Source organism: Moschus berezovskii, chromosome 3 (assembly GCF_049115385.1).
Source record: "Moschus berezovskii isolate FMDL1 chromosome 3, NW_MosBer_1.0, whole genome shotgun sequence".
NCBI classification, from domain to species: Eukaryota; Metazoa; Chordata; class Mammalia; order Artiodactyla; family Moschidae; genus Moschus; species Moschus berezovskii.
The window spans coordinates 45644101-45657961 of NC_142462.1; the positions used below are offsets into that span (position 1 = coordinate 45644101).

The 13861-nt window shown below is 37.6% G+C and overlaps 1 protein-coding gene across 14 annotated transcripts in view; it reads left to right on the forward strand.

Annotated features, from left to right (window-relative positions):
* Positions 1-13861, forward strand: part of CACNA2D1 (calcium voltage-gated channel auxiliary subunit alpha2delta 1) — a 545949-nt gene that overhangs the window by 30822 nt on the left and 501266 nt on the right. The window contains exon 1 of one of the 14 annotated variants that reach the window (XM_055420641.2): positions 792-2906. The exons of the other annotated variants lie outside the window; for them this stretch is intronic. The gene's annotated coding sequence lies outside the window, so the exon portion shown is untranslated. Of the gene's footprint in view, positions 1-791; positions 2907-13861 lie in introns of those variants that run through there. 14 annotated transcript variants of the gene reach the window in all.

The window sequence follows — 13861 nt, forward strand, 5'->3', positions numbered from 1 at the left end:
TATATATATATGTATATATATATATTTGACCATGGGGTCACAAAGAGTAGGACACAGCTGAGCTACTGAACAGCAAAATAACTAAACATTGTCAATCATGAGCTAGGCAGTATATTAGTTCTTGAAGAAACAAAGGCATTGAGCAAGATCATATCTTAGATAATTCATAGGACAGTTATAAGAATACTTAATACTTATTTTTATTTATTAATACTTATTTTACTTTTATTATTTTTTCTAGATTATTTTGGGTTAACAAGTGTTTTGGTTGTAATCAAGAATTAAAAATAATATACTCAGTTTTTTTGTAAACTGCCCATACGATAGAATAAGCTCCATTTATTTTTCTAAGGAATAATGAGACTCTAGCCAAAATCAGTGTCAGACATTGTTCTGGAGCCCCTCAGGGACATGCTGGTCATAAGGATATGACCAGTAAGTCATAGAGATGGGAAGACGTCTGAAGAAAAAGTCTCAGCCCAGGCCTGAAAGTGCAGACCGTCACTTATTTGGCTGAGAAATCAGAGCATGAGTATAAATAAACTTGCTGATGATCCCTTTTCCTTTGGGAAAATGTTGGATATTATAGAAGGAAAATTAATAAGTCAATACAGTGTTCCTCTTGTACAGACATAAGAATGGTTCTGCAGTCAAAAAAAAGTGATTGAGAAATATCCACTTAAGAAATGCTCAGAAAAGTTATCCAAGAAATACTCATGTAGGCTGTGTGAATCTGTTTCGTTTGTATAACAGATATGTGAACTAATTCAAATAGTATTATTTCTTTTTTAGATACATTGAATATAGTTAAAATACTTTAGCAAACTAAATACCTTACTCAAACGTACTTAGTTATACTTACTTAGAAGTAAGTATAAACTTCTAGTTTATACTTCTATACTTGCTAGTAGTTTATAAGCATTTTGGAACTTTTTCCCCTCATCATTTTACATCTGAAAGAACTTGGGAAATATTTCAGTTACTTCTGAGTTTAATACAATGTCTTGTTACTCTCAAGGGAGGTATATGATGTTTACTCTAAATGGACCTTCTGAATTTCAAGTATTTTTAACATAGATTTTTGCATAATTTCCCTCTTTTATACCAATAATTAATGACTTCTGTTCTAAAGAATAAGGTGAGAAGCAACTTAGTATATATACTGTTTAAAAAATAAAACTAGTTTTCACCAGATTTATAACTGGTTTCTATTTTCTTTGAGAATCAAACTAGAGAAAATGTCTGAAACAGCACACAGATAGCTTCAGATACAAATACAAAAGTGTAACATGTGAACAGTCTCTGGGAGGACAGATCAAGAGTCCAGGGGTGATGCCTGTGAGATGAACCCAGAATTTTGATCGAAGTTTACTTTTTAAAATGACTTCTCATGTATTCCATGACACCTTGGTGGGAGGCAACTCAATTACATTGTTTGAGATTTAGGTAAAGTGATAATGATTAATCATGAATCAAGATTTTTCTGGGATCTATATTAAAGGATTGTGTGTGTGTAGTTTTGGCTTGAGCTTAGGAGTTTAACATTTTGAGGCACTATCAATTTCTATGAAATAATTTCAACTTCTCATCAAATATAGGCATCTCTAGTATATGCATGTTGTGAGAAATGTACCAAAATGCAAAATTTCCTCTGGCAAAGTTTACCTCCCAGGAAAAAAAAATTCCCCAAGATATTTTTCACTTCTCTTATGCTCTTTCTGCCTGAAAAACAGGAAGAGGCAAACCCGTTTAGAAAAAAGGCTTTGAGACTCTGGATTCTTAGATGTAAATAGTATGTGCCTACTTAAAAACATCAGCAGCAGTTAAAACGGTATTGTTTCTTGATGGTTCGATCATCTGCTGCTCATTGACTAATATCAATAGATTATTGTCACTAGTAACCATCATCTGTTGTATTTATTGAGTGCTAGGGGCCAGACAGTAAGCTAGTGTCCTGCTGATACTGTCTTATTTAATTCTGACGTCAACTTTATAAAACAGGGATAGACATTATTTTCATCTTTCATAAATGAAGAAGCTGAGGTCTTGAGCAGTTGAATTCTGTGCTTCAGACCAGCAACAGTGGACAGGAAATGCAGCTCTGAGCTGATTCCAGACTTGCTTTCCTCCTCAACATTTTATTACCTTCTCATGCAGAACTATTCTGGACCAAACATTTAAAATAGCATTTAAAATAAGGATGACCTTATTCAGCTCATGAAATATGTTATTAGGAAGTCTGTAATTTTCCTTTCTCTGGGCCAGTGATTTTTCAGTGGAAGACATTTAAATTGCTATTTCTCTGGATGTGTTAATAACTCTTTTAACTCTTGCTTCTTAGACCAAGATTCCCGGAAAGAATACATAAAATACTAACAGATAAACAGTTTTTCCCCAGAATAATACATGTGAAAGAAATCTTAAAAGTAAGATAGGCAAATGAATATCAAAGAAGCTTATTTTAGAGTGTAATCCTACGAGAGAGCAGTCTTGAAAGATTAAAAAAAGATTCTCTTTATGATTATGAATATGAAACAGTTGGAATGAATTCAGTCATGGAAACATAACTGAGGATCATTTCTGAAAGTGAGGGATACAGAAAGTTAAAAGACTCATTGCTTGGTGCTGAGGTCACCTGCTTCATAACAGACTAAAATAGAAGAGAACAAGTGTTAGGAATTCATTCTGCCTTCCCATTGCTTTTGTAGTTTTATTTTTAGAGCTCTGCCAACAGTAGTTGGAGCATTGTTTGCCCTTCTGCGCCTGCTCAGTCAGACTCAGCCTCTCTCTTGCAATCTTTGCCTCCCTCGACAGGTGTAAGGGACTTCCTAAATTTGCAGACCAGTCACCTGTCGTCAGCCACCCTGAGGTAGCTTGCTTCTTCACTCACTGAGCTCATAAGAGAGGTAATTTTTATCTGACTGTTAACATGCATTACTTTTTTCTTAAAGCTGAGGTAATCAGAATAAAAGGGTGTAGGACAGATCGTGGTGCAAGAGTGGTGGAAAAATACTTAATAAAGAGTATGTGTTTCAAATACTTAAATATTTAAAACCCAGGAAACAATAGTGAGCAGAAGAGATCTTAGTGACTTTCTCAGAAACTGTCAGCAATTCATGTTGTTCATTGAAATTAAGCATGATTCAGTGGTTTTAAGCACAGATGCATATTTGAGTTACCTGGGAAGTTTTCAAAAAACCATTATTTTTTTCCTATCCTAGAGACTATAATAATTGGCTTGGTATTGGTATTAAAAATTTTTTTTCCCCAGATGATTTTATTGTATGGCCAGGGTTGAGGGCTTCTGACTTAGAGAACTCAGCAATTAGTTCTGCTTTTGCCAACATCTACATAGACTCTGATGCTAGGAAAGGTTGGGGGCGGGAGGAGAAGGGGACGACAGAGAATGAGATGGCTGGGTGGCATCACCGACTCTGTGGACATGAGTTTGAGTGTACTCCGGGAGTTGGTGATGGACAGGGAGGCCTGGCTTGCTGTGTTTCATGGGGTCGCGGAGAGTCGGACACGACTGAGCAACTGAACTGAACTGAGCTGACATCATCTTGGGTACCATACTTCACTATGTCAGTGTCCTGTATTAAGGACTATTAGAAGAAATAACATATTTTAAAACTGGAGAGCTGTGTAAGGTGCGTTCAGAATTACATGCGACCATTTATATTTGGCTTGCATGATTTGTAGAAAATAACATCTTTAAATGTACTAGCATTAATTAAAAAAGAAATATCACAATGCTTTCATTACCTGACCATCTACATATAATGGTCATTCAAATATTTGTTGAATAGCTACTGTGTAGAAAACACTGATGGAAAGCCTAAGAATCTGGCATTATTTTGTTCTGAAGGAATTTGTCATCTGGTGAACTAATAGATATAACTTAAGAAGATTTTAACATTCCAAAGCTGTGTGTGCTTTCCAGCAGTGTACGGTAGTGCTACAGTGAATACAGAAAGAGTAACAACTCTGGGCTTATGCTGTCACGGAGAGGGAGAGAGTTCATAGAAGGTATGACACTTGCAACGTTTACCAAGTTGCTGGTTTGCAATCCTCCCCATTACAGCTTTTCTTTTAAAGCCCCAGAGACTGAGAGGGAACTTTTTGTTGGTGGCTTAAAGTTCTGAGCTCAGATCACTAATTTAGACCTATCTGTTCTTCCCTTATGGATAATTATTTTCTTATTGAATAACAACATTATCTTGGGCCCACCCTTAATTAGCTGATTACCAATTGTGTTTACATCTGCTTAGTGCTTGAATATGATGCTTATGTAAGACAAGAGTAGCTTTTGAGCTGGCCTTACAGAATGAACAGAGTTCAGGTGTCAGTAACAGTAGGTTGAATTCTCTGTTTCAGCTATCAGGAGGAACATAACTAAACAAAGGTTCAGTCAGTTCAGTTCAGTTCAGTCACTCAGTCGTGTCCGAATCTTTGCGACCCCATGAATCACAGCACGCCAGGCCTCCCTGTCCATCACCAAATCCTGGAGTTCACTCAAACTCATGTCCACAGAGTCGGTGATGCCATCCAGCCATCTCATTCTCTGTCGTCCCCTTCTCCTCCTGCCTTCAATCCCTCCCAGCATCAGAGTCTTTTCCAGTTAGTCAGCTCGTCTCATGAGGTGGCCAAAGTATTGGAGTTTCAGCTTTGGCATCAGTCCTTCCAATGAACACCCAGGATTGATCTCCTTTAGAATGGACTGGTTGGATATCTTTGCAGTCCAAGGGACTCTCAAGAGTCTTCTCCAGCACCACAGTTCAAAAGCATCAATTCTTCGGCGATCAGCTTTCTTCACAGTCCAACTCTCAATAAATTGTGGAAAATTCTGAAAGAAATGGGAATACCAGACCACCTGACCAGCCTCTTGAGAAACCTGTATGCAGGTCAGGAAGCAACAGTCAGAACTGTACATGGAACAACAGACTGGTTTCAAATAGGAAAAGGAGTACGTCAAGGTTGTATATTGTCACCCTCCTTATTTAACTTATATGCAGAGTACATCATGAGGAACGCTGGGCTGGAAGAAGCACGAGTTGGAATCAAGATTGCCGGGAGAATTATCAATAACCTCAGATATGCAGATGACACCACCCTTATGGCAGAAAGTGAAGAGGAACTAAGAAGCCTCTTGATGAAACTGAAAGAGGAGAGTGAAAAGGTTCTATATAATATACTGAAGCTCAACATTCAGAAAACAAAGATCATGGCATCTGGTCCCATCACTTCATGGGAAATAGATGGGGTAACCGTGGAAACAAAGGTTAAGCATATATAATCTGATTGAGAAAGAAACATTACTTCAGTAGAAGCGGAGTTCATACAGTTCTTCCTTCCTGTGCCCTATCTGCTAAGTGTATTTTGATTATTATCTTTTGTTTACAACTTCTACCAGGTAGTAATTACTTTTATTTAGTACAATGTGAGGTTCAAAGACTTTATAATATCATACATCAGTAAGCCATCAAGTCAAGAAGACTCAAACATAACTCAGTAACCATTCTGATATCAAAAGCAGTGCCCTTTCTACTCTGCCACGTTGCCTTCTATAAAGGATTAATGAGCAGAGACAGAAGGAAAGTACCAGGAAGAGAGTGGGTTGTGGAATGCCTTCGATGGATTTCATCCAGATGGAAGTAGGTAGCCACTGAAAATTTTTGAAGTGGGAATATATGTTAGGTATTTTAGAAGGCTTATCTGGCAAGAATGTATAGGTTATATTAGTTCAATAAAAATGCTTATTAGTTCAAAACCTGTTCTGTTGAATACATATTGTGTTCTACTCTGTATGTAGTCTCTGGGAATGGAGTTGCATTAGTGAGTGCTTTTAATCCTGAACTCTCTATGTAATATACTGTGCTACACACTTTGGAGAGAGAGAGAAATATGACACAGCATCTACCTTTTACGTGTCTTGGGATTGAACTAGCCTCTTGGATAATTGGGTCCTTGTTGGTGTTTTTGCGTGCCCAGTTGTAACAATGATGGCTTCCAGGAGAGGAAGGTAAAACAGGGATCACCAGGGTTTTGTAGTGGTCTGGACAGTTTCAACTCAAGTGGTTAAAGAAATGGAAGTATGGAAAGAAGAAATAACTGTAAGAGTAGGCAGAATTTAGTTACATGATACATATGGGAAAAGTAGGGACAGAGACAGTGTCAGTAGGATTGGTCTGGGTAACATTTTAAAATTTCCCATCTACTCACATAAAGCTGCCAAAATAGAGGAGTGGGCATTTAAAATGTTTCTCTACTGTCTACTTTGTTTCTTGAACCTTTATGTTTTATTTCAAACAAATTTCTTAAAAGTTCTGTCACCATGAATTAATATGTAGCATACTGTGACATCGTGTATTTGTGCTGTGCTCAGTCATGTCCGAATCTTTGTGACCTCATGGACTGTAGCCCGCCAGGCTCCTCAGTCCATGGGATTTCCCAGGCAAGAATACTGAAATGGGTTGCCATTTACTCCAGGGGATCTTCCCGACCCAGGGACTGAACCCAAGTCTCCTACTTTGCCAGCAGATTCTTTACCACTGTGCCGCCAGGGAAGCCCTAGTGTTCCAAATATTATCAATTTTTGACTTTCAGCGTGGAAATAAGTTCATCTTATGTTATATAACTTTCTCTTTATGAAATGTGTGACATGTAAGACTATGAGAGATACCACTCCTTGCATGTTTCTTTATAGCAAAAGAGAATTCACAGTTTGACATGTTGTGTTAAGAAAGATTATATTAAGCAAGAGAAAAATTATGTATTAAATTATATAATCTTCCTGCAAAGATCTAATAATTTACTGAATTTGACCAACGTGTTTTTTTAACTTTCTTGATGGCAGATACTCTTTGAAGAAAAATTGTGTAAATACCATTAGGTGTCAATATTATGTCTAGAGTACAGAGTAAAATTACTTCATTGTAGCATTAAACCCTCTTCCTGGTCTTCCTTAGTACAAGCGCTGACCTAGTGTATGTGTTTTAAGTAAGCAGAGGCAAGAAACCTGTCAAAACCCTATGGACACCACACATTATCTATAGTGTAGACATAAAAATCTGTCATATAATAATTATTGCTATTTCTCAACTGTATGTCAGTGTTGGTGTTCTCAATAGATATTTGGACACGTGCCATTCTTTTTTGTTAAAAGGAACCCTGATTCAAAATTCTAGCAGCAAGCTCTTAGTCTTTTTTTTTGGCCAATGTGGAGATTATCAAGAAAAAGTTAGTATATTAAAATAGCAGTACTTTTCCAATATTTGGGGGATACAGGAATGTATATTTTATGGAGGTACAGAAATATGAGACATTTTGCATATACATGTTTTATTTATCTAGTGATATGAAAAACTCTCACCAAAGTAAAACTACATTAATAGGGATGTCAAATTCATTTCCCATTGCCTCTTCAAATTTCAAATACATTTTCATAGCTCTAGCAAAGTAAGCTCACACACCTAGTGTGTGTGCTCTTTGTGTTCACACTACTTAGGGTGGTAGGCAGATCCCTCAGAAGATACTTGAACAAAGAACTGGGGACAACTGTCAGGCAAGTATTAAACTAAGCTGTGCTAGAGTTTTCTGTCTGTGCCAATCACATTCTTCAATTTGGCAGAATACTTTTACCGTTAACATATCTGCCTTATTGGACTCCTTATAATATTTTTAGAGGAGTTCAGTTCAGTTGCTCAGTAGTGTCTGACTCTTTGCGACCCCATGAACCGCAGCACACCAGGCCTCCCTGTCCATCACCAACTGCCAGAGTTCACCCAAACCCATGTCCACTGAGTCGGTGATGCCATCCAACCATCTCATCCTTTGTTGTCCCCTTCTCTTCCTGCCCTCAATCTTTCCCAGCATCAGGGTCTTTTCCAATGAGTCAGCTCTTTGCATCAGGTGGCCAAAGTATTGGAGTTTCAACTTCAACATCAATCCTTTCAATGAACACCCAGGACTGGTTTCATTTAGGATGGACTGGTTGGATCTCCTTGCAGTGCAAGGGACTCTCAAGAGTCTTCTCCAACACCACGGTTCAAAAGCATCGATTCTTTTGCACTCGGTTTTCTTTATAGTCCAACTCTCACATCCATATGTGTCTACTGGAAAAACCATAGCCTTGACTAGACGGACCTTTGTGGACAAAGTAATGTCTCTGCTTTTTAGTATGCTATCTAGGTTGGTCATAACTTTCCTTCCAAGGAGTGTCTTTTAATTTCATGGCTGCTATTACCATCTGCAGAGATTTTGGAGCCCCCAAAAATAAAGTCAGCCACTGTTTCCATTGTTTTCCCATCTATTTCCCATGAAGTGATGGGACTGGGTGCCATGATCTTAGTTTTCTGAATGTTGAGCTTTAAACCAACTTTTTCACTCTCCTCTTTCACTTTCATCAAGAGGATCTTTAGTTCTTTTTCACTTTCTGCCATAAGGGTGGTGTCTTCTGCATATCTGAGGTTATTTATATTTCTCCCAGCAATAGTAAATAGAATATGTGATTGTTGACATTAGTTTTTATATGTATGGACCTATCATTTGAAATTGCTTAAACATAACCCTTAATTCATTATAATTTCTGAAAAAAATTTAAAAGTGATTAGCTGGTGAGGTTGTAAAGAAAGTGGAAAGTCTAAAATTAACAAAGTAGAGGCGGGGGGAAGCTTCCAAGATTAAAATAGGTAAGGATTTACAGAAAAGAAAAGCAATGTGTTGAACACTAAAGCTACGATTTCTGAGCCAGGTTTTCTCCAAAATGAGAATTTTTAAAAGAGATTTTATGTTTTAGAGTCCTGGAGAAGGAAATGGCAGCCTACTCCAGTGATCTTGCCTGGAGAATCCCATGGACAGAGGCGCTTGGGGGGCTGCAGTCCATGAGGTCACGGAGAGTCAGACACGACTGGGCAACTACACTATATTTTAGAGTAGCTTTATGTTCACAGCAAAATTGAGAAGAGAGTAGTACATTGATTTCCCATCTCCCTCCTGCCCCAACATGTGCAGAGCTTCAGTGTCAGCATCCTTTTCCTTTTACATAAAGCACAAGAATCCAAACCATTGCTCAAAGATAGGAATGCTTAAGGATGTGACGCTCTGTGATGTTAGTTTGGGGGGTGTCTTCCAACCAACACCGTTCAAACTTCAGTCCCCACACTTGCAAAACGGTTCCAATTATACAGACTTGATAATTTGTGCTGTATAACGCATGCTGAGCCATGTTCTTTGGAATCCCCTTCTACATTCCACCTACAACATTGCTACTGGCCCACCAGCCACAGTGTGAATTCCTAGACTTCAGCCATTATTTTCCTACTGACCAGCTTCTATATCTTATTCAGGTTTTGTTTTTTGACTTTTTTAGGGGTTGGGCAGGAATGTTGTATTGCCTTTACTGATAAATAATTTCCCCAGTTTTAGAAATATGATTCTGTTTACCTAATCTGTACATCTGAATTTATATGGTGATTTTAAACCTTAATTCTTTGTCTTCAGACCATTCTGCTAAATTTTAATATACAATTTTATATTTAAATTTTAATATATTTAAAAGTAATATGTATTAATGGTCTATTATTCTCAGGTTACTATTATCATAATTAGACATACATCTTCATTTTTAAATTGAGAGCACTTATTGTATTTCGGCATTGGTCATATTTTATGTTTGAAATCCCCATGAACAGTGACATGAATTGACTAGTCAGATAATCATAAAATGGTAAAGAGAAAGTTAATTTTTTTTTGCTAATCCTCTACAAAATTTATGATGATACCAGTAGAATTTTATTTAACCAGTTTTGAAAGACTATAGCTCCATGAGAGTAACTCTCAAAAACAGCTAAGTCAGGAAAGGAAAGTACCTTGGAAGCTTTGGATTTTTCTATTTAAATCTTCACTCACTGCCCCAAGTAAATATAGATTTAGTATCTGAGTGACAGCGACAAATGCTGAAACCTAACCCTAAATTCTCAGTGCTCCAGTGGACCATATTTGGCAAATCACTGCACTCTCTGGACTTTACTGATCTAGCAAATATCTTTTCTGTTGACACCAGAGGGAGAAACTATGTGAGACATAGGGCAACAGGCTCCTGGTTTTCTTTTCTGAGTGTAAAATTAGTAGCACTGACTAAGGGTGAGAAATAATGAAGTAGTCTTAATTAAAAGTTATCTTGTGGTGCAAATGTAGAATTAAAGTTTGGCTTTAAGTGAAAGTTCTATGATACATACAAAAGCAAGCATACAGGAAACATGATAAAATTTATTCCCCTATGATTGAACTTTATTTGAAATTGGAGCCTTAAGAGTAATGATAGAGAAGTTAAGCTAGTTACTTATAACTAACCTCAACCAATTTGAACCCATTTGAACCAGAGCTGGCAGTTTAAGATCTGAGGATGACTTAAGTAGTTTCTCTGGCTTTGGAAAGGAAGGTTTTATCTAACATTCTTTGAAGTGACACGAGTTTGGCCTCTGTCCCTGCTGCAGAGACTTAGATATGCATATTCCTCCACATGTCACTCTTGTCCTCCTTATTGCGACCCTGAGGTTCCTTCAGGTCACTGGCTTCAGCCACTTTCACATCTCTCTTGGCCAGGGTTTCAAGTACTTAGAACTCTCATCCAAGAATTTGACTCTTTTCTTTCATCTTTGTGCTTTGGTGTCCTCCTTTGGCTACTGACTCAGTGTAGGGGTTGCGAGTGGAGGAGAGAGAATGGGGGAAGAAAGTGAATTCAGTTCACTGCAGTAGGTTTTATCCCTTTAATGGTTTAGTCACCAAGTTGTGTAAGACTTGCAACCCCATGGACTGTAGCCAGCCAGCCTGCTTTGTCCATGGGATTCTCCAGGGAAGAATACTGAAGTGGGTTGCCATTTCCTTCTCCAGGGTATCTTCCAGTCCCAGAAATCAAACCCGAGTCTCCTGTATTGCAGGCAGACACTTTACTGACTGAGCTATGAGGGAAATCCCCCTTTTTAAAAAAATTCCTTTCCACATATTAAAACCTATTCTGTATTTGCGGTATGAATATATTTTCCTCATAGAGTTGGAATATTTCTATTGTCGTTACATTTGGCAAGGGAGTATGGTTGAATATGGGTGATACTGGAAGCTTAATCAATCCTTAAAAAACCCGTAAATCATAGATAAATAACTTTCTCTTCAATGTGATGTTTGAAAAATATTCTCCGTTCAGTTCAGTTCAGTCGCTCAGTTGTGTCCAATTCTTTGCAACCCCATGGACTGCAGCATGCCAGGCTTCCCTGTCCATCACCAACTCCCAGAGCTTACTCAAGCTCATGTCCATAGAGTCGATGATGCCATCCAACCATCTCATCCTCTGTTGTCCCCTTCTCCTCCCACCTTCAATCTTTTCCAGCATCAGTGTCTTTTCAAATGAGTCAGTTCTTTGCATCAGGTGACCAAAGTACAGGAGCTTCAGCATCAGTCCTTCCAATGAATATTCAGGACTGATTTCCTTTAGGATGAACTGGTTGGATCTCCTTGCTGTCCAAGGGACTCTCAACAGTCTTCTCCAACACCACAGTGCAAAAGCATCAATTCTTCAGTGCTCAGCTTTCTTTCCAATTCTCACATCCCTATGGATGTGAGATTCTCCCTTAAGGAAATGGAATAATAACAACCACTGTCAGCTTTGGATGGCAGTTGAGCAGGACACTGGAATTACTTCCTCATCATTCATTCCATTTCACCCACTGTGTGGCATCTACATAGTTTGGGTCAGCCCTCATTCCATGCTAGTCAGTGTAATTCCATCCCTTGTGACAGGGTTGGGAATGATAGAGATGGTTAGAATGATGTCTAAGACTATTTTCAGTAAGTAGGGAAGAAAATATTTCTCTTTTATGCTGATTTTGTGGTCAGCATAATGAATGAATGAATGAATATTTTATATATCTCTTATTTTAATGCCTAACACAAAAGCTGGCATATCTTAGGTACCATAAAACAGTTGTCTGAATAAATGAATGAGTGATGCTATAAACCTGAAAATTGAAAGACTGTGAATTAAATACAGAGGGTTTTCTATCGTACTTTATGTGCATTTAGCTTTAGAGAAAGTGGATGTGAATTGTAACGGTAACTCTTCATTTTGTTATTTTGGGCTTTTTTTTTTTTGTCTTTTTTTGAGATGGAGGGTGTAAAATGGAAAGAAAAGGTAAGTGGGAGATAGAGCTTTTAGTTTTTACCCATTTACAAATAAAACTGTTAAGTTTTACCAGTTTATAAAAGGGAATGGTAAACCTAAACTTGTTCTATTGTTAAGAGCATTTTTTTTTCTAAATTATTTTGCTATCTGGTGGAAAAGTTCAGTTCCTACACAGCTATTTAAAACATAAAGCATTGTTAAATCACAATGGAGACAAACAGAATTGAGTGGAAGCAAGAGTGCCTTTTCATGTTATGAGATGGAAAACTTGACTCAATTTCATAGTAGTCACAGTCCAGTAAGATTTTGGTGACTGACCGTATTGGTCTGATTTGAAAGGGTGACTTAATTGTAGAAGGTTCTCTGTTCCAATATCAAAATCACTCCTAGTTAATAATTCAAAGAAGTAATGAAGGATGAACAAAACAAGAAAAAAAAAGCAAAAATGGATGAAAGGGAAGGAGGATAGAAGTAAAGAAGGAAAGAGACAAACTACTGTGATTTTTCAGTGAAACCTCACTCAGAAATGAGTAGAGCAATTCTAAAATGTTGTTTATTTTATTCATGGTGTCTAATAGCATGTTGCATCTCTGGGTATAGTACTGTAGTGTGAATAGATAAGTACACACACACATGTACACAAGCATATATTTATGTAATTGTTCAGTGCATAGTACATAATAAAGAATTAAAACATACAGACTCTGTGTTGAAAACTCCATTGTTAAAATAAGTGTCTGTAAATGGAATAATGTCTGTACTGTGGCAAAGACAGTTAAATCAGCTGACTTGCTGGAGTAAAAATCAAGAGGAGATCTTGATCCTTTTCTCCCAGCTCAGTATTCTTTCTTCTTTACTGTCTGTGAGTCTCTCTCCTAAGTATTTATTAGGTCTGGGGCTCTAAGGCTGCTGAATCATTCTTTCTTGTATGTTGATAGTTGTGGTTTAACCTGAGTTTCCTATAGACGTAATGTTCAAAGAATGACATCATTATAGATATTTAGGTAGAAAAGCAGTTGAAGGCAGCCTGTTTATGAGGCCTGGCCTTGGGCTGCTCTCATCACCTGTCCAGTCCTGTCCCTCTGGTGTCTCTCACCAGCCCTTTCACGTGCTCATGACTATTGGCTGTTAATACATTTTATTCCCATCACTGGCCTGCTCTTTCCCACTTTTATCACCTAATGAAAAACATTTCATCTTTCAAGACCCTGTTTTGTCGTGAAAGTGAATCTTGACTCCACTACTGTATTACTTTGGTAAGTTGTTTAAACTCTGTGTGTCTCATCCATATAAGCACCTGTCACAGAACACAGCAATGATGATTAAATGAAGTCATTTGGGCTTAGTACATTCTATAATATGGCAGTGTATGTTCAGTAAATTTGGCAGTCAGAGGAAAGTTTGTTGCCTGCAATACTAATATTGCCCTTTCATTGTCAGATGCCTCATTAAAAAAACTCTTACCTGCATTATATTGTTATCATTCCTTTGCCCTGTGTTTCTTGCACTAGTTTGTGGGCTCCATCAGCATAGATGTTTACATTTTCAAATGCTCAGTTCTATGCAGAATGAATATTGCTATTAGAAATGATCACTTACAATCTAAAATAGTCCCATAAACACAAATATATAAAGTCTATAAATATATTCCGTATCCTTCCCTCATGCCTTTCTCCTTTGGTA